This window comes from Equus caballus, chromosome 12 (assembly GCF_041296265.1).
Source record: "Equus caballus isolate H_3958 breed thoroughbred chromosome 12, TB-T2T, whole genome shotgun sequence".
NCBI classification, from domain to species: domain Eukaryota; kingdom Metazoa; phylum Chordata; class Mammalia; order Perissodactyla; family Equidae; genus Equus; species Equus caballus.
Window position 1 is genome coordinate 3,460,766 of NC_091695.1, and position 19,061 is coordinate 3,479,826.

General features: G+C 41.8%; 1 long non-coding RNA gene across 2 annotated transcripts in view; it reads left to right on the forward strand.

Annotated features, from left to right (window-relative positions):
- Window positions 1–691: 691 nt before the first annotated feature.
- Window positions 692–19,061, forward strand: part of LOC111775887 (uncharacterized) — a 136,531-nt gene continuing 118,161 nt past the window's right edge. Inside the window, exons 1-3 of one of the 2 annotated variants that reach the window (XR_011423838.1) lie at window positions 692–800; window positions 888–1,069; window positions 5,302–5,388. This is a non-coding gene — a long non-coding RNA (uncharacterized lncRNA). Of the gene's footprint in view, window positions 829–887; window positions 1,070–5,301; window positions 5,389–19,061 lie in introns of both variants that reach the window. The other variant, XR_011423837.1, reaches the window with a different exon arrangement.

The window sequence follows — 19,061 nt, forward strand, 5'->3', positions numbered from 1 at the left end:
AGAGTGATTTCTGCACAGGTGGGTCAAGCTCTAATGGGCCTTCCAGGCCAACTGGCCGCCATCTTCTCATTCTATAAACAGATAAACTCTGACTAAAGGAGCCAAATGACTAATTACGTATAAGTAAAGTAGCGTTTTTCTTGTGCTATTTCCTATTTTATTTTAAGCTTAAAAAAAGATGGACGACCTTAGGAGTTTTATTCTAACAGTTGACAATATTTGTTTTTTAAGATCATGATTGGGGGCCAGCTCCGTGGCCGAGTGGTTAAGTTCACGCGCTCTGCTGCGGGGGCCCAGGGTTTGGATCCTGGGCGCGGACATGGCACCGCTCGTCAGGCCACGTTGAAGTGGCATCCCACATCCCACAACTGGAAGGACATGCAACTAAGAAGTACAACTGGGTACAGGGGGGTTTGGGGAGATAAAGCAGAAAAAAAAAAAGATCATGATTACTTGACAAATAAGTCACTCTCCTGCCAAACTGGTGTTTAAATCTCCTAAACTTATACCAAGACTTTTTTACTTTTGTTGGTAAAAATACTATTTTAATTGTGTGTGTGCATGTGTATGTGTGTGTGTGTGTGAGAGAGAACAAATAATATACAATAGTATACTATTTTCTTTGAAATTTCCTCATTTCTTACCCCTACTATTGATGCTTCTCAACTGACTCAAAGGCTAAGAACCTTTCATTCCGGAGGCCAATTAACTGCCACTCATTTGTCTGTTGCCCTGGGGGCAATGGGGGAGGGGAGGGCACAGAGGAGTCTCAGACTGTAGCCTGCACCCACAGCCACGGGGTGAGAGAAGTGGGAGGTTTTGAGTGAGGTGAGTAGGGGGCCGCGCAGCCTGCATGGACACTGACACCTACTTTTTCTTCTTCCCAGCACCCTAGCTAACGGTCAATAAGCAACTGGATTTTTAGCTGAAGTCTTGTGTCTGCTCTCAAAAGGAGGAAGCGGTTCCTTGGACAGTCAGTGTGTGTCACAAGAGTGTAAACTGCCTACTCAGCATTAACTCTCTCCTTGTTCTTCGTGTTCACATTCCTAATTTTGTTTGAGGCAGCAATGTGAGTAGTTTAAGACACACCATTTCACAGTCTCACCGGGTTGGGTGGCTGTGTGGTAAAGTTCTGACCAGTGAGGTACAGGCAGAAAAGCCTCTCCCCTTCCTCTTTCTTCCCATTGGAAAGGGGTTATAATGCCTGGAGATGCAGCAGCCACATTGTGAGCAAGAGACAACAGGCATGATGAAAAGGCCAAGAAGTGTCACTCCAGTCTTGGCAGTGTTAAGCTGGTGGACTAACACCTACTCCCAGAATTTTTGTTAAATGAAATGACTTGGTTAAGCATGTTAGGAGCTATAGTGGTAGGGTTTTCTGTTTCTTACAAGTAATTGCTTCCTAACTGACCAGGATGGCATGAGATAGTGGAGAGAATGCTATAGCAGGAAGCCAGAAAACTGTTTCTTAGGCTTCTTTTTCCTGCTTTCTTTTTTCCCCTTGGAAACTTACCTTAAGATGTTCCCTTTAAACCAAGTCCTCAGTTGCCTTGTTTTGTTGTGTGGCACACAGTAGGACCTCTATCAATATGGTTAACTTTGCAAAATAGTATAAAAAGTAACTTACTATCCTAGTAAACATGGCTGAGCCCGATGATCTTGGAGACACCTTTTAGGTCTAAGATGTTAATCCAATCCCAAGTCATTTCTGAAACAGAATTTGGTATTTCAAGGAAAATTGGTGTGTGTTTGGGTGTATGTACGTGTTGCATGTATGATGTTTAGAATTAAAAGATAAAAATAGGGGCCAGCCCCATGGCTGAGTGGTTAAGTTTGTGTGCTCTGTTTAGGCGGCCCAGGGTTTCACAGGTTCGGATCCTGGGCACAGACATGTCACCACTCATCAGGCCATGCTGAGGTGGCATCCCACATAGCACAACCAGAAGAACCTACAACTAGAATATACAACTATGTACTGGGGGGCTTTGGGGAGGAGAAGAAGATGAAAAAAGAAGATTGGCAACAGATGTTAGCTCAGGTGCCAATCTTTAAAAAAAAAGATGTTTTATTTAAAAAATGTATATGTATCTGTGTGTATACACACATAGGAAAGCCTATGACAGATAATAGCAATAATGACCTTCTTTTGGTTTAAACCAGAGCTGATTTTCCGTCTGCTCCTTACTGCGTTTCTCTGGCAAAGATGCTTGTCTTCTCTGGCTGCATTGGGTTCAGTTACGGCAACTCTATGATGTAGTTTGCCTTTCTACCCAAGATTTCTGTTAAAATTGATTGATGTTGATGAATTGCATCGAGCTTCATGGAGACGCAGGATTATTGCAACCTAGGGAAGGAGGGGCCATGCTGTGTGATCAAGACAGATGAGTTTATAGCAGAATCTTTAACAGAGTCTTTAACAGAAATCTCCAATTTTTGTGTTCCTAAGCTGCATCTGTACATGGACCCGAGTTCTTGATCTTCATGCCCCACGGCACAGTGGAGCTAAAATGCAATGAACTGGAAGGACTGCGCTTTGGGTCTATGTGATGTCAGGGCTGTTGCCTGGACACAGAAGCAGGCAGGGCTTGGTGACTTCTTAGAGGTCATAAAATCCATCCACACCAGAGATGACCTCGATGTCATCCAGGATGCCAGGCCGCTGTTCAGTATAATTAACTCCAACCAGTGGGAATTCTCAAGAGGGGCAGCCTCTTCCTCCATATTGATGAGCTGTTGAAGAAAAAGAACTGCTTATCAAGATAATTATCAGTGTGCTGCCAATAATTCAGTGACGCTTTGAAGATATTTGTCAGTGTAGTTGTTTTGCAATAGAAGGAAAAAATGGTTGATTGTCATAGTTCTTCAAGCTGAGAAACAAAATGACAGAGATCATTTCAGTTTCTTATCCCTGCCCAGCCTGCTCATAAACTCCTTTATGTCCCTCTACCTCCTGTTCCACCACCAGCGCACCCTCCATTTGATATTAATATTTTTCATGGGGCGGCTGGCTCCCTTCCTCTTGTTCTCCCCGTCATGGGCTGGCTACACAGTTGATTTACCTCTGGTTTCATCTTTAGAGTTCCAGCTGGAACTTCTGCTCTTGCAGTCAGTCCCCGAAGGTAGGGTAATGGAAGCAGCTAGGACAGTCACTTTAAAGGCATCTTCACCCTCTTGGCGAGACAGGATGCAAGTAAACGTGTGTGAAGAAGAATCTGCATGATATTTCTTATATTACTGTGAGATTAGAAGGGAACTTTGGATTCAGGTCATTGGAGCCCATTCTTCTTTTTTTTCCCAATGAAGCATCTTTGTTTACATGAGTTTAAGTATCTTGTCAAGTGCACACGCCTTTAAAACTCAGCCATCATTGAGGTATGATGAGTTTGTTGGAGCTCGTGGAGAACGTTTATCAAACTTTTTATGTTGAGTGTTTTCTTTGTACTTTATGTCATTTTATTGTCTGTTTCAAGAATGCTGGACCCAAACCATGAATCAAGAATGTTATATCATCCTGGAAGGCAATATTGAGCAGAAGTTAAAAGCACAGGCTTAAAAAAATTATATATGCATGACTTCAGTGTCTGATTCTGCCTCTTCCTAGTTGTCTGGTTTTAGGTGAGATACATAACCTGCCTGGGCCATAACTTTAAAATGGGGAAAATAGTTCCTATCCCCTGGGATACTTGCTAAGGGGTAAAATGAGATAATGTAGGAATAGCAGTTAACACAGGCCTTGACATAGAAGAAGAACTTAGTAAATGGTGTGTGTGTGTGTATGTGTCTGTGTCTGTGGGCTCCCTCATAACAAAGAATTTGGAAATAAATTGGTGTCTAGGTTACACACTCATACGTTTACTTAGTCTTGTTAGCATTGTGCAATTTTTGTAACTATAAGTATGTTTCTATGCCTATATAAATGTGAATATATATGGGAACTTTATTTCTATTTAGCATCTGGTAGCAAGTTGCCATGTGGTATAAATTTCCAACTTTTCTTTAAATTATCCCATATGCATTTAATTACTCTTATTTTCTCTAGTCCGTCCTTCACAACAGACTAGTTTCGTTTTTTTCAAAGCATAAATATTCTATATGCCAAAACCTTCATTAATTCCATAGCCCCTCACAGTAAGCGCTGCCTCAGCAGCATGGCACGCTTCCAGTTGGCTCTAACTCAGAATTCTAGTCTCATCACCTTCCATTTAGGCTTCCCCCACTAATTTCACGCCAGGATCTAGCCTCTTGCTGTCCTCAAACACATCTTACTCTTTCATATCTCCATGCCCTTGCATGAACTATTTCCTCCATCCGAACACCTTCCACCTTTTCCTCACAAGGTTTGCGAAACCCTAATCCTACTTGAGGTCCAGCTAACATGTCACTCCTTTCCCCACAACTTTCATCTCCTAGAGGTTCTCATTTCTGTACCTTTGTCATAGCTCCCGTTTCATTGGATTGTAATCATTTGTTATGGGAGTTTCTCCTCCACTAGATTGAACTCATGTGTATCTGCAGTGCCTAACACAGAGCCAGCAATGTGGCAGGATTCCAGGACATATTTTTGCTGAATATCGGAAGGAGTGTGTGTAAGCATAAAACATAGAACATAATGTTCACATTAAAACAACAACAAGCGATATATGATTTCTTCTGTTTTTAACCAATAATAAATAGATACAATTCACTTTTACTTCATTATTAAATAAATATTACAGCATGTACTTTAAAGGTATCTGGTAGACTTTAGCAGTACTGTCTCTCAATAGAATTTGTGCAACGATGGAAACATCTATGTTGTCCAGTGTGGTAGCCACTAGCCACGTGTGGCTCTTGAGCACTTGGAGTGGCTAGATCAACCAAGGAACTTAATTTGTAATCTTTTTTAATTTTAATTAATTTAAATTTGAATGGCCATATGTGGCCAGCGCCTGCTGTATTGAAGAGTGAAGCTCTATAGTACTTTGTGAAAAATTCTCAGAGTTCACGTACAGGTTCAAGGGTTATTTTAAGGACGCCCTGGATTCAGGAAGTAAATTGGTATCATCACTTGAGTCATCTGAAACACAAAACAGAATCCATCTGAGTTTACGAATTATTTTTATTTATATGAAATGTTAACTCACTTTTAAAAATTATTCTATTTTGCTTAGCTTCATTAAATATTGCATGATAGGGACCAAACTAGGGAAGCAATATTTGTGTTCATTCAAATAGAATTAACCTTTCTTTTCCTCCCTCAGGATTGGTTAAACGATTTGGTTTCTAAGCTCATGCTAATAGGTAATTTCTTTGGTTCTACAGAGCACAACAACAAACAGGCGCATTCCAGTACCGGGAAGGTGCTATTCAGTGGTACAGGACTCCAAGGGGCGGCTCAGTAAAGCAGAGGTCAGTGTCATCTCTTGTTCCATTGGTGCGCCATTTGACCCTGCGAAGCGATAATTTCCTCAATTGCACCCTAGTCTGAGTGTTAATTCAGCTTCCAGAGATTTCTGATTTAATGTCAAGAAGTAGATTTTACCCTATGAAACCTAGGTCTACAAATTTTATTTCCTTTAAATGTCTAGATTAAGAAATCACAGCTTTCAAAGTGCAACTGCAAATTAATAGACGGAGGAGTCGTCAACCATGAATCGGCTGACCAAACTGCATATGTGTGAAGTTTTTTTCAGATGCTAAGAATCCTTTGACTCAGTTTCTGGGAAACTAGAAGCAAGGTTTGGTGATCAATTTCAGTATTAACTATCTCAGGAGGCTAGTTATATCTGCTTCTTTATTCATTTTAATTTCATTGGTCTTCTTTCATTTTTATTGCCTTGTTTCATAACGTGGTTGGTTTTGTAAGCTGTAGCTGGTAGTTGCAAATTTCTCCTCTCCACACTTAGAAGTGCAGAAAAAATGCATTTCTTTTGTGACTTTACTGACTAATAATATCCCATATGAGGCTCACATTTTGCATGAGATAAAGGGAATTTATTCAGTCCAATGTGGAAAGTTTAATAGTCCCTTTAAGTAGAAGTAGATTCTGAGGTCCTCATTTTTTCTGATTTTCACAGCTCCTCTATTTTTCTCCTTTCCCAGAAGCTACTGGGTGTGTAAGTGAGTGTGGCTTACATGGCCTCAAGTGGAGGTACTGCTTGTGAAGTCATGGGGTCGGGTTCTACATGCTCTTTCTGTAGGAGGAGAGCAGCTGTCGAGGGGCTGAGAGGGCTGCTCTTTGGGCTGGTGAGTGTGCTGATGGGTGACAGGTCCCATCTGTTGGAAGAGAATGCCCTTCTCTGCTCTCGATTGCCGTGAAAGCGATTTTCCCAAAGCACATGCTGTGGTCACTTGCCTCCCCCGCCCCATTCCCTCCTGCAGAGGTGGAGCGAGGGGCCTGGCTGGAAGGCAGCAGTTTTCTTCATTGGAGAGAATTTAGGCAACGTCTGGAGTGTGAGCCCTGTGCTCCTTCTCAACAGGAAGCAATGTCTAGGGCAGGTAGGTGGGCCTTGCACACTCATACTCTTCTGTGTGTGCTGTCTCAAGTCTGAACACGGACCTGAGTGGGGAGTTACCAGGACCGTTTGGCTCTCACACCAAGTTGCATTCTTTGATGTATCTGCACCACTACTGAAAGGGATGTGTCAAACTCCATCTTTACTCTTCCATTGTATTTCTCAGACTCTAGATCCTGGATGGGTGGGTGGGGTTAGGAAGAGGGATGCCACTAAGATACTCCCGACATACTACAGTGTCCTTCTCAAAAATATGAAGAAATAAAAAGACTTTGGAAAGACTTTTGGGAAGTTAGAAAGATGAATTACTTGACCTTAACTTTAACACTTTCTTTCTTCCTTCTTTCTGTCCTCTTGCTTCATTTTTCTTTTTTTCATTTCGGTTAATGCCCAATTTAGATTATTTGCTCAGGCTTTGGCCAATGGAAGGAATGTATCCCTGTTGCATTTCTCAGACAGATCTGAGGGCCGCTGGTAGGTCTTTGGCTTTGGGATGGTAAGCTTTGACCTTTGTCAGGGGTCAGGACAGGACTGATCCGGAAATGAGGTGCTCATCTCCCTTTGCATTCTTCCGTTGACTTCACTGACACTCTCTCCCCACCATTACACGCAGATTTTGCTTGTGAATCTTAGAGAATCAGATGGCAGCTTTACAGAGATGAATGAACTTTGTTCATGAACAAAAGAAAATGAGACCCCTGCTGTGTTGGTATCAATCTCATCTTGGATAGAGGAGCAGGAAACTTGAAAAGTCGTCACAGATTCAAAGCCCAACAGAAGAAAAAGATCCTTAAAGAAAGTTGTGTCCAAGATACTTCACTCCTCAGAATTAGACTGGCACGAAACAAGAATGCCCACATTTGTGAATGCCATGAAAGTATTTTGCATGTTGTTCTCATCTGTTTTGTGGGGGTGTTGTAATACTTACCTGACAGAGTTGTTTCTGACATTGAGTGAAACCATGTCGCAGAGAAGAATCATTTGAGCATGTGTGACTCACTCTTGTGCCTCTACAATAGGACAGATCACCGCCTGTCATTGTGTGATTGTGAGCATAGCGATTGAAACAAGGATTGTTAAGTTCACGAATGCCAGGAACTTGATGTATTTATAGGACCCTGTAGCATATTCTTTTGTAAAGCAAGCAATTCTTTTGTAATTTTAAGAGGCAATTCCTGATTTTTTTTATTTTTATGGTTTAGGTAGTTTACTGCATTTCAGTTTTCTTAAAAAAATGGCACCTATCTTCATTTTGCCTTTCCCAGTAATGAGTATGGATGTGCTATATTCTGTTGGGTTTAAGGAAGCACAGGCGTTTTTAGAGAAACTCTGCCATACTGGGCTTATTTCAGTGAGAGAGAAAATTCAGTTTAGCAAATTATTGTCTGTTTTGCAATAGATGATGGAAATGGCAGTGAGAAATGGACTGTCAGATTGGTGCTGGTCTGATGTGTCTTCCCAGCTACTATGTAAGCATTAATGAGCAGAGTGCAAAAACGAAGTTATTTTGAGGTGCAGTGCATGGTTACTTTAGAATAATATAGCCATCTACATTCAGGCTCAGGCAAATCAAACCTTGAGCTAAAGCTGCGTCCTGATTTTCTGAGCCATATGTGATGCTGAGAGTCACTCGAATTAAAATTCTGCAATGTGACACAATGGAAGAAATGATGAATTACCCGTTTCAGATCTGTTCCTCTACTGCCATTTCATCAAATGTCCAGATGAATAATTAGTAATCATAACTTCACCTTGGCAAGTATTTATTGAGCACCTATAGGTGCTTGGGACTGTGAAGGATACAAAAGCTTTCAGCAAGGTCTTTACCTCATGGACTGCAGCTGATAGGAAAGGACATGCTCACAAGAACAGTTAAGGAATGACATAAGAATTTAAAATTAACTGTCCAAGAAATTGGTAGAAACAATAGTTTCTTTAAAGAGTTCAAAGGAAGTAGAGATTGCTGTGGGTTTAGGAAGCTGAAGAAAACTGGCTGTGAAGAATGGTAAGACAGTAGAGGTCAGGACGTGAGGATTAAATTCAGAGCAGGGGGAAGACAGAAGAGGTAAAGGGCGGATATAGGGCTACAGTAGGCTGATTAGCTTGGCGGGTGAAGAAAGCCTACGGGGCAGAGTCCTGATTGTGAGGTAAGACTGAGCCAGAGAGTAATGGGCAACTTTAACAAGTTCCTGAAAGCTAAATGGAGGATTTTTGCTTCCTTCTGTAGGCAGGTGTGAACCACTGGAGAAAGCCACTAGCCTTGTAGGCAGCCATTGTGGTTTTTGGGATGTGCGTGGGCATGAGTGAGTGTGTGCAGAGCTGTTCAAGATATTCACTGAGGAACAAGAGGTGGAGTGCTCTATTGTGGGGGGCAATTCTGGATTAAGTTTCTAGGAAATGCTCTTTCAGACCAAGGAGTGGGGATAGCAGTGACTGGCAAAAGAAAGCCAGCAAGGTGGTTTACTCACTATGGAGCGTCTTCCTAAGGTAAAGAGAAACCTCCATGGATGACTTTGGTTCTTTGCCAAGAAAGAAAAATCTAAAGACCCAGTCATATGAGGAGTGTTCTTGTGGTTGCAACCTAACTTATGTGGCCAGTTTCTCCACTGGCTTTTCACTGAATTACAATCATCTTGAGGTTGCCTATCTCCAGCCCAAGAAAGACAATCGGCATAGAAAAGGTTAAGAAGGGAGCTTTCCTTGGAACTTCAAACAGTTACCAAGCCAGTAGGCTTAATATATACTTTTATAATCTCATTTTCTTCATAAACCTAAAATAACTCCTTAATTCCAACTTTACTCTTGGTAAGTCCCTTTATGGATCAGAACCCACTTTGTCTGTCTACCTGTCTGTCTGTCTATCTATCTATCTTTCTATATACCATCTCATCGAGTTTCCAGTATTATAGATTTCTATTCTTTATTTTAGTTGGGCTAGTCTCCACACTAAATTCTATGACACCATAACTGTTCCTGTTTCCATGGACCCATCGTTGTTTCCTTAGCCTGGAAAGTGCCCAATTTTAAACTTGGATTCAAATCCTACTCATTCTCCAAAAATCCATCTGAACCCCCACCTGCTCCATGAATTTTTCTGCCTCAATTTGAACCTGGAATGATATCTATTTTCTCTGGATCTTTAAAGGACTTGAAAAACATAGAGTATAGGATTAGAAAGGACCAAACCATTAGAATTCAGAAGACTCTAGAACATACTGAGTTATAGACTTTGTAATTGTACTTCTAGTTCTATTTTAAAAGGATCAAGACTATTAACTTGCAGGGGTCCAGCCTCTGTTTAATATATGTCTAGTGGCAGGGAAACGTCAGCCCCTTCCTTTTGTCTCAGAGGGGTTTTTCTTGTCTTCCTGTTAGACTATAGGGGCAAGGCAGAGAATATGCTTATATGTCTTTACATTGGGTGATGCATCACAAATTTATTGAGCAGCAACTGTCTTTCAGGAATGGTACCAACGACTGGAAATTCTAAGATAAAAAAACATAGTCCCTTACTACAAGGTGCTCATAATGTACTGTGAAAGTGAGCCTGGTCCGTAATAGGTGATCAATAAACGTTTGTTGAAAAAGCAAGAAGAGGCAAGAAATCCCACTGTTATGACTGACTCTTTAGAATACGGTCTCCTGGGTTAGGCTGCTTGGCTTTAATTCTTGGCTCTGACATTAGCTGTTTACTAAACTGTCTCAGTTGCCTCATTATAAAATACAATATTAGATGTGAATGAGACAATGTATATAAAGTACTTTATACAGTGTCTGACTCATAGGCTCGCCATAAACATGATGATGATGATGACAATAATGAATTTGACTTATTGGATAGTGGCACATGCAAAATGCTGTGGGAACACAGAAGAGGGGCATTCCACTCAGACCAATGCGCAGCAGGGCGAGAGGGGGTGGCTAGTCAGAAAGAGACTGACCAGTGCACAGGGGGGTGAGAGGGACTGACCAGTACACAGGAGTGTGAGAGGGACTGACCAGTACACAGGAGCGTGAGAGGGACTGACCAGTGCACAGGGGGGTGAGAGGGGCTGACCAGTACACAGGAGCGTGAGAGGGACTGACCAGTGCACAGGGGGATGAGAGGGGCTGACCAGTACACATGAGGGTGAGAGGGACTGACCAGTACACAGGAGGTGAGGCGGACTGGTCAGTATACAGGAGGTGAGGCGGACTGGTCAGTGAAGAGGTCTCTGAAGGGCAATGAGCTGTGCTGAACTTAGAGGAAAATGTCCTATAGTGATTGAGCAAAAATAGATTCGACCTTTGCAAACTGGAGGGTGGTAATGTTCTTGAGCTCCATCAGAGATGTCATCGGTAATACGACATTACTCTAAGAATTCCAGGGCAAGCACCTTCTGGAAATCGAAATAGTTACCGTGTATTAGCTCTGTGTTCAGTGTTTTTGTAAGAAATGTCTGAGAATATGTATAAATAAGAAGGATGAACAGTTCGGAAAAACGCTGGGCGACAGATCAATTGCTCACCAGCACCTGCACTTCTAAGATGCTATTAAATGCAGAGTCTTAGTGCTGTTGTCTATACTGAGCTCCTGCGCTTACCGGGAAAAAAATACCCTCAGAAGAAAAAGCCTAGACGACCAGATGGAGGATTTTCTATTTTCTTTAATCACATGTGGAGTTTTACTGTTGATTTCACTTTCAACCACTGGGGTAGAAGTTGCTATTTCTACACTTTTCTGGGCAGTGTTAAATACTCTCTTTTCTGGATACCTCATTTGCTGGCTGTCACACAAAGCATTTTTGAAACGAATACACAGTTTTATAGGTTGTAGCTTTTGAAGGTCAAAAATGGATAATTGTTATTTTAGTAAAGGCATAGAGTGCTGTCCAGCCACATTAATGTATGCCCTGTTAAAATTGATACTCAAACTCTTTAAAAGTATCTTAGAACAATGTGCACAGTGTGATCCCATTTTTGTAACATAATGTATGCATACACAAATATTTTAATGTATGTATGTACACATACAATCACAGAAAAAGTTTCAGAAGGGTGCACAGAGGTGCAGTCGATCACCCCAAGAACTGTGATTAGGCAGAGTAGATGGGCTACCATTTTCATAATTTGTATGCTTTGAATTATATTAGTCAGGGTAGGCTATCTGCTCTAACAAATAGACCAAATACAGTTGATGGATCAAATAACATAGAAATTTAATTTTCCTTTGTGTAACCAAACTGAGCAGCTCCGGACAATGGGGAGGATAAGGAGCTCAGCTTCACACGATCATTCAGGAATCAGTTTGCAACATGTAGCTTACAAGACTTTCCTGGTACTGATGTCGCATCCAATCCTCTGGGCATTGATAGCCAAGTGGCAGAAGGGAAATGAGCATAGAAGATTATTCACTGGAGGTGTGGTGGTGGGAGTGGTGGTGGGAGTGTGTGTGTGAGTGTGTGTATGTGTGTGTTTAATGAGCTACGCCTGGAAATGGCACTTCTGCTCACATTCAGTTTGCTAAAACTGAGTTATGTGGCTGCATCTAATTGCAAGGAAGGCTGGGAAAAAGAGTCTGGCTGTGTTCCCAGGAAGGACAAAGGTTTTGGTGAACAGCTAGCAGTTTCTACCATCGTCAGGCTTTCTGGTCACCAAATATCTAGGTTCTCCCTTCTGTCCACATAGAGAACATACTTACCCTCTTCCCTATGGGAGATAACTCAATGTTCCACCCAAATGCTGTCTGAGATTCAAAGGCAGGGTCCCAGGGTGATGTACTGTCTTCTGAATCATATCCCGATGTGGTTGCTAACGGTCTGGTGACCTATGTCTGAAGAAGACAAATTCTAGAATTTTCATGGTTTCAGGTCTTATATTCAACTCTTTACTCCATTTTGAGTTAATTTTTGTTTATGGGACTACATCAAACTAAGAAACTTCTGCACAGCAAAGGAAACCATCAACAAAATGAAAAGACAACCTAACAACTGGGAGAAGATATTTGCAAACCGTATATCTGATCAGGTGTTAATATCCAAAATATGTAAAGAACTCATGCATTTCAACCCCCAAAATCTAACAACCCAAATAAAAACTGGGCAAAAGATCTGAACAGACATTTCCCCAAAGAAGATATACAGATGGCCAACAGGCATATGAAAAGATGCTCAACATCACTATCAGGGAAATACAACTCAAAACTACAGTGAGATGTCACCTTATGCCTGTCAGAATGGCTGTAATTAAGACAGGAAACAATAAGTGTTGGAGAGGATGTGGAGGGAAGGGAACCCTCATACACTGCTGGTGCCAGTGCAAACTGGTACAACCACTATGGAAAACGGTATGGAGGTTCCTCAAAAAATTAAGAATAGAAGTACCATGTGATCCAGCTATTCCACTGCTGGGTATTTATCCAAAGAACATGAAAACACAAATGCATAAAGATGCATGCACCCATCTGTTCATCGCAGCATTATTCACAATAGCCAAGACTTGGAAGCAATCTAGGTGCCCATTAAGGAACGGATGGATAAAGAAGATGTGGTATATATACACAATGGAATACTACTCAGCCATAAAAAGGATAAAATCTTGCCATTTGTGATAACACAGATGGACCTTGAGGGCATTATGCTAAGTGAAATAAGTCAGAGGGAGACAAACTATATGATTTCCCTTGTAAATGGAAGATAAAAACAAGAACAAACATAGAGACAGCGTTTGGATTGGTGGTTACTAGAGGGTTACTCCCCCCCCTCCCCTCTAGAGGACAATAGGGATGATTAGGCACATGTGTGTGGTAATGGATGGTAATTAGTCTTTGGGTGGTGAACATGATGTCATCTACACAGAAATCGAAATATAATGATGTACACCTGAAATTTATATAATGTTACAAACCAATGTTACTGCAATTCAAAAAACAGAAGACAAATTATCTTCTCCTCCCTTTGGTGACAACAAACACACACACACACATGATCTGATATTGAAGCTGGGATGGGGTAACTACAGTAATGACTCCCATCAGGAAGGAGAAGTGTGGGAGTCATGTGGCAATAACTGATTCAAGGCAATAATGAAACCCTGCTGGGCTGGCATTGTGAAAGCCCCCTTCACTGGCAGTACGGAAAGTTCCTTACATAAATCTTGATTCTGCCCCCTTGGAGGAACTCCGTTATACTGAATGACCCTGGTTCCTGGTTCTGGGTGCATCTTCCTTGTCTGTTATCCCCCATGGCCATATGTGAAGTTGGTGTTAAGGGTGGGCCTTTCTCAGTTTGCTCTCTGCCTGAGTCAATGTGGGGGTCTGAGACTGCTTTCAGGGCTTGAATAGTCAAAGCTTTTTTAGTTTATGCACAAGTTTCTTTGGTAGCATCACTTCCTCAAAAATTTGTCAGGTTTCTGATCTATTTGCTTCCAGTCACTTCCATGTGAGAGTAACCATACCCCGAATTCTTTCCCAAGATGTAATTCTCATGCCTCATCTCACTTCCCTAACCCAGCTCTTCTCTCCTTTGACTTACTGGGGGCTCTCTGGCGGCCGTTGGAAACTAAGAACTTAGGTGGAATGGAAACATACTTAGTATAATGTTTGCAACAGTGTCAAATAACTCTGTTTAACAATACAAATTAATGGATCCTTCAACGCCTATATTTAGTCCTATTTCCCATTGTTTGTGGTTCAGAAGCACTTCTGTGAAATCTGATTTTCTAGATTTCTCCATTCTCTTTCATTTCTGCTTGCAAATCAACCAATTCTTTCTTGAGTTCATCTGTTTCTTGTAAATCCTCCCTAAATGCAACAAGTAATAGTCAACATATTCTAATATTTGTTTTCAAACCACTTCCCCCGCAAATACAAGCATGGAAGGTGCTGGGCCTGCCTTACAAGAGAGAGGTTTTACCAAATGTCTCACCACTATATATCCTGGATCTTCATCTTTTGAGCCTCTGTTGAAAGTTTCTCTACCGTATGGTCTTGGCAGAGAAGCCAATGCCACACACGTTACAGTTTTGATATGGCAGATGCCACTTTAACGTATGCATTTGTGTATTCATTAAGGAGGTCTAATTTCTGTTACAAATAGATCCCAAGGTGTATAATGGTCCTAACACAATAGAAGGTTTTTCTTGCTTAAGTAAATAGTCTAATCTTGTTCCAGTTTAGCAGGGGGTGGGCTATGTTTGTCATGGTCATTTAGGGCTCCAGGCTGATGGAGGCTCTGCCACCTTCAACACTTAGCTTCCAAAGCAAAGTCCACCAGCAAAGGGGATAAGAGACAAAGGAGAATTTCATGAGAAGTTTTAATGGGCCAGGCTGGCATGTGGCATCTACCACTGAGCACACATTCTATTGGCTAAAACTTAGTCCTGTGGTCACACCCAGCTTCAAGAGAGGCTGGGAAATTTTGTCTGGCTGCAAGCCCAGGTAGAATAAGAGGACATAGATTTTCCTGAGCAGCTACCATATGTTGCTTGAATTTCTAAAAGTCCTGTATTTTTCTTGTAATAAAAAACCCTATTAAAATTTTTACTTATTTTTCTCACTTTGTGTTTGGCAATTTTTCTACTTGGAATTTACGAAAATAACTGGACAACTGAATAGTGAAATATGTACAAGGATATACTGCAGAATTGTCTATAAGAGATGGAAAATTTGCAATAGTTTAAGTGCTAAATCCTCAGAGACTGATTACTATGAGGCCTTTAGACAATGATGCAAAGAGCTGTATTCATTGATGTTAAAAGATATGTATGTCATATTAAGTGAACAAAGGATGTTACAGAACAATCTATATGATATGCTCTTTTCCTTGCATATTTGTGCGTCTTTATGCATTAAAGTTTGGAATAATATCAAGTTGGTAATAATGGTGATCAATGGGTGGTTGGATTATGAATAATTTTTATTTTTTTGTTAAGAATTAGGCACGTGCATGTGGTTATGGATTGCAATTAGTCTTTGGCTGGTGACCATGATGTAATCTACACAGAATTTGAAATATATTGCGATGTACACCTGAAAGTTATGTAATGTTATAATCCAATATTACTGCAATAAAAAATAAAAAACAAGAATATCAGCATTGTCTATGTTTTGTATAGTGGTTTAGATTGCTTTGTTGACTGAAAGATCAATTCTGTTGAAACCTGCGGTGGAACAGCCCACTGGCAGGGATCTGCATTTCCTGCCCTTTTGTGGACATTCTCTCCCTGTGTCGTCATAGCCGGTAGGTAGGGAAACAGATGTCTGGTGTGGAATCCCCTGGATCCCTCTGCGTTTTCTTGATTCAAGTGTTCTCTAATTTCTCCCTCTGGCCCACTGAATAACTATCCAATAGTAGTGCAGCCCTTCATAAACACTTTCACATAATATTTTATTTAATCTCTACAATGATCCCAAAAAATGAGTGGTTATTTTTATGATCTGGGATCCAATTCAGAAAGATGACGTGACTTTGCCACCTGGTGAGAGCTGGGCCAGGGCCTTGAACCCAGGCCTTCTCTATGTAGGCCCTGCAGACTCCACCCTTGAAACTTTCAACCCTGGCTGTACCTTCAAATCACCTGGGCAATTCTCCAATTCTTTGGCCCCACCACAGAACAAGTAAAAAGCTAGTCGCTATTTTTTCTAACTCTCTAAGTGACTCTGATAAGAGTCAGCTGAGAGCATCTGTCCTGCCTGAGCCAGGCTGCCAAAGGACTCAAGCTACAGAAGGCTGCATTACGGGGAGCTGGAGACATTGCTTTTGTTCCGTTTCCGGTTGTGGGTGATAGAGAAACCTGAGAACTGAGGTAGGTGTTGGTAGGCTGGCAGAGAAAAGGAGAGAATACTAACTCTTGGATCTTGCAGTCAAGCAAAGGAGTAAAGAGGAAGGAAAAAATAAAAGGCCAAGGTGCTCATTTGAGCCCGAGAGGTGGTCCCAGTGGCTTAAGTTCTCTTCCTGAAGATTCTGGAGCAGCTGGAGGCAAATCCGTAGGAAGAGAAATTCCTCTCTCCTTGTGGTGTCCTCCTTCCCATGTCGGTCCTCCTGACCCCTCCTCTGCCGCATCCCACACGCCCAACATCAGGTTATCGACGTCGGTCATTCCCTTGGCACGTCCGTCTCCCTAGTCATCTTCTGCTTCACTTCTATATGAACGTGTTCTCAGGTAATTCACAAGGCAGGAAGATTCCACAGACAAATTTTAATTAAGGGACTATTGACTGATAATAGCTTATTACTATCCTCCTTCTTATGAGTATTTGTAGATTAATAAGACAGTTTGCAGAAATGAGTCTCCAAGATTGGACATGAAGAAAGGCACAAAACTTCGGGAGAGACTATGGACAAGGAAGCCATTCTGGAGTTCATCGTTTTATACAGCATGTCGCTGCATGGTTTTGGCTCCTAACGGAAGGGGTGCTTACTCAATCATTTACTTATCAGATATATATTGAGCATCCTCTGTGTGCCAGGCATGGTCTAGGCATGAGGAATACAGCAATGAGCAAAACAGACAAAAGTCCCTGCCCTCATTGAAGTTACATTCTACTGGGGAAGACAGACAATAAACAAAACAAATAAGCAAAATACATAGTATGTTAGACGATGACAAAAAAGATGGAGAAAAATAAAGCAAGGGAGGAGGATAGGATCCCAGGAAGATGGAGAGAAAGGTCTCAGTAAGTAGAGACCAGGAAGTAAAAGAAGGCACCATGTCAATATCTGGTAGAACAGCATTCAAGGAAGAAGGAATAGTAAGTGCAAAGGCCCTGAGGTAGCAGTGTTCCTGGTGTGTTCCAGAAACAGCAGGTGCCATGTGGCTGGAACAGAGTAAGGGAGAGAGAGAAAAGAGTAGAGGGCAAGGTCAGAGAGGATAGCAGGGATCACATTATGTAGGGCCTTGTAAAAAATTTAGACTTTTACCCTCAGTGGGATGGGGAGTCACTGGATGACTCCCCATTGGAAGGTATTGAGATGTCTCTGGCTGCTGGGTTGAGTATTTAATGAAGGGTCATGAGGGCACAAGATTTGGAATGACGTGCCAGGAGGCTACAGCGATCCTGGCAAGAGATGATGCTGGCTCGGGCCGGGGTGGCCCAGAGGAGGAGGTGCGAAGCAGTTGACTTCTGGATATACTTTAAGTAGAGCCAGTAATTGGAGTAGACGTGTGGCTTGAGAGAAAGAGAGGCACACACAGTGACTGCTAGCTTCTGGAAGCAGGGAGCAGCCATAAACTGACGTGGGGAATATGGTGGCCAGAGCAGGTTTCAGGGAGAGGATGAGGAGCTCGTGGAACACCGTGTTGAGTTTGAACCTATTAAATTTGAGAGACTGTTAGCCACCGAGGGGGAGATGAGGGAGCAGTTGGATATTGCTTATGTGAGCTTGGATTTCAGGGTGCAGTTTGGGCTGGAGATCTCAACTTGGACAGGTGGGTGTGTCAAGAAATCTAGATAGACACAAAGCAGCGTGCCTGAGCTGGGCTCCTGACAAATGATCTACGCTTCAGGTGCCCAGCTTCCTCAGCTGCATGGTGGGGATAATAATTATAGGGTCTAATTTAGGGACTTGCCATGAGAATTAAGTCAATAAATATATTTAAATTATGTAGATAAAGGCCTGACGATCAGGCAGTGATAAAAACGTTAGCTGCTACTGTTGTCGTTAATATTTTACTATGCTTTGCCTTTTGTTGGGAGAGTGTAAATGTCTTTCGTATGTTATTGTATTCAATCTTCATAAGAAGCATATAAGGCAGGTATGATTCTTTTCCTTACCACAAATGAGGCAACTAAGTCACAGAGAGGATAAATCTTTTGCCCAAGGAGACCCACGCCTGTTTGACCCTGAAGATTGGGCTGTTAATCATTTTTATAAATAGTAAAATCTAGTCTTGTGTGCAGGTCGAGACATCAGGAGATTAGAGTCCTTAGTTCGTATAAAGAGCCAGGCTAGAAGCTCAATGAGTTTAAGCTCAAAATAATCCTGTGAACAAAGCAACAGGGTAATTTGAAATGTCAATGTGACATTCTGTTCCACAGTAAATTAATAAGATGTGACTGGAGGCCTTTCTTGTCATGGCTGTAACAATCAGAAGCCATGCTTTCTGTGCCTCCAATCTCAGCTACGACAATAGGCAATCAGTGGGAACGTCCTTCAAGATTCAGCTGAGTCTTTTTCATACACAAAGGTGACATATTGGCAGTATCTAATTTTATTTGTTTTTGTTGGAAGAAGTGTTGCCTTAAACACTATTATGTGATGAAATGAGCAATGCAAAAACAGAGTCATTTTTCTGTAATTAATTTGGTATTTATAGCAAACACTTTCATCTTCCCCGACGCTGTTTGTTGCTAAGGTGACGGTCACCAGGTGTTCTGTGTGCCTTTGAGGCATGGCCTAAAGCCAGGAGGTCCCAGGAAGAATTTATGCCATCTGGTAAAGTCCACTGGATCCCCTGTGATTACTCCTCATATCTCAGAAACCTTTCACTTTGACCGTTTCTTTAGTTACAGATTCTTGGTTCCCAGTCTTGACCGTGGCTTTGGGCACCTCTCTGTTTGATCTCAGTGCTGTTTCCTGGAGCCCATCT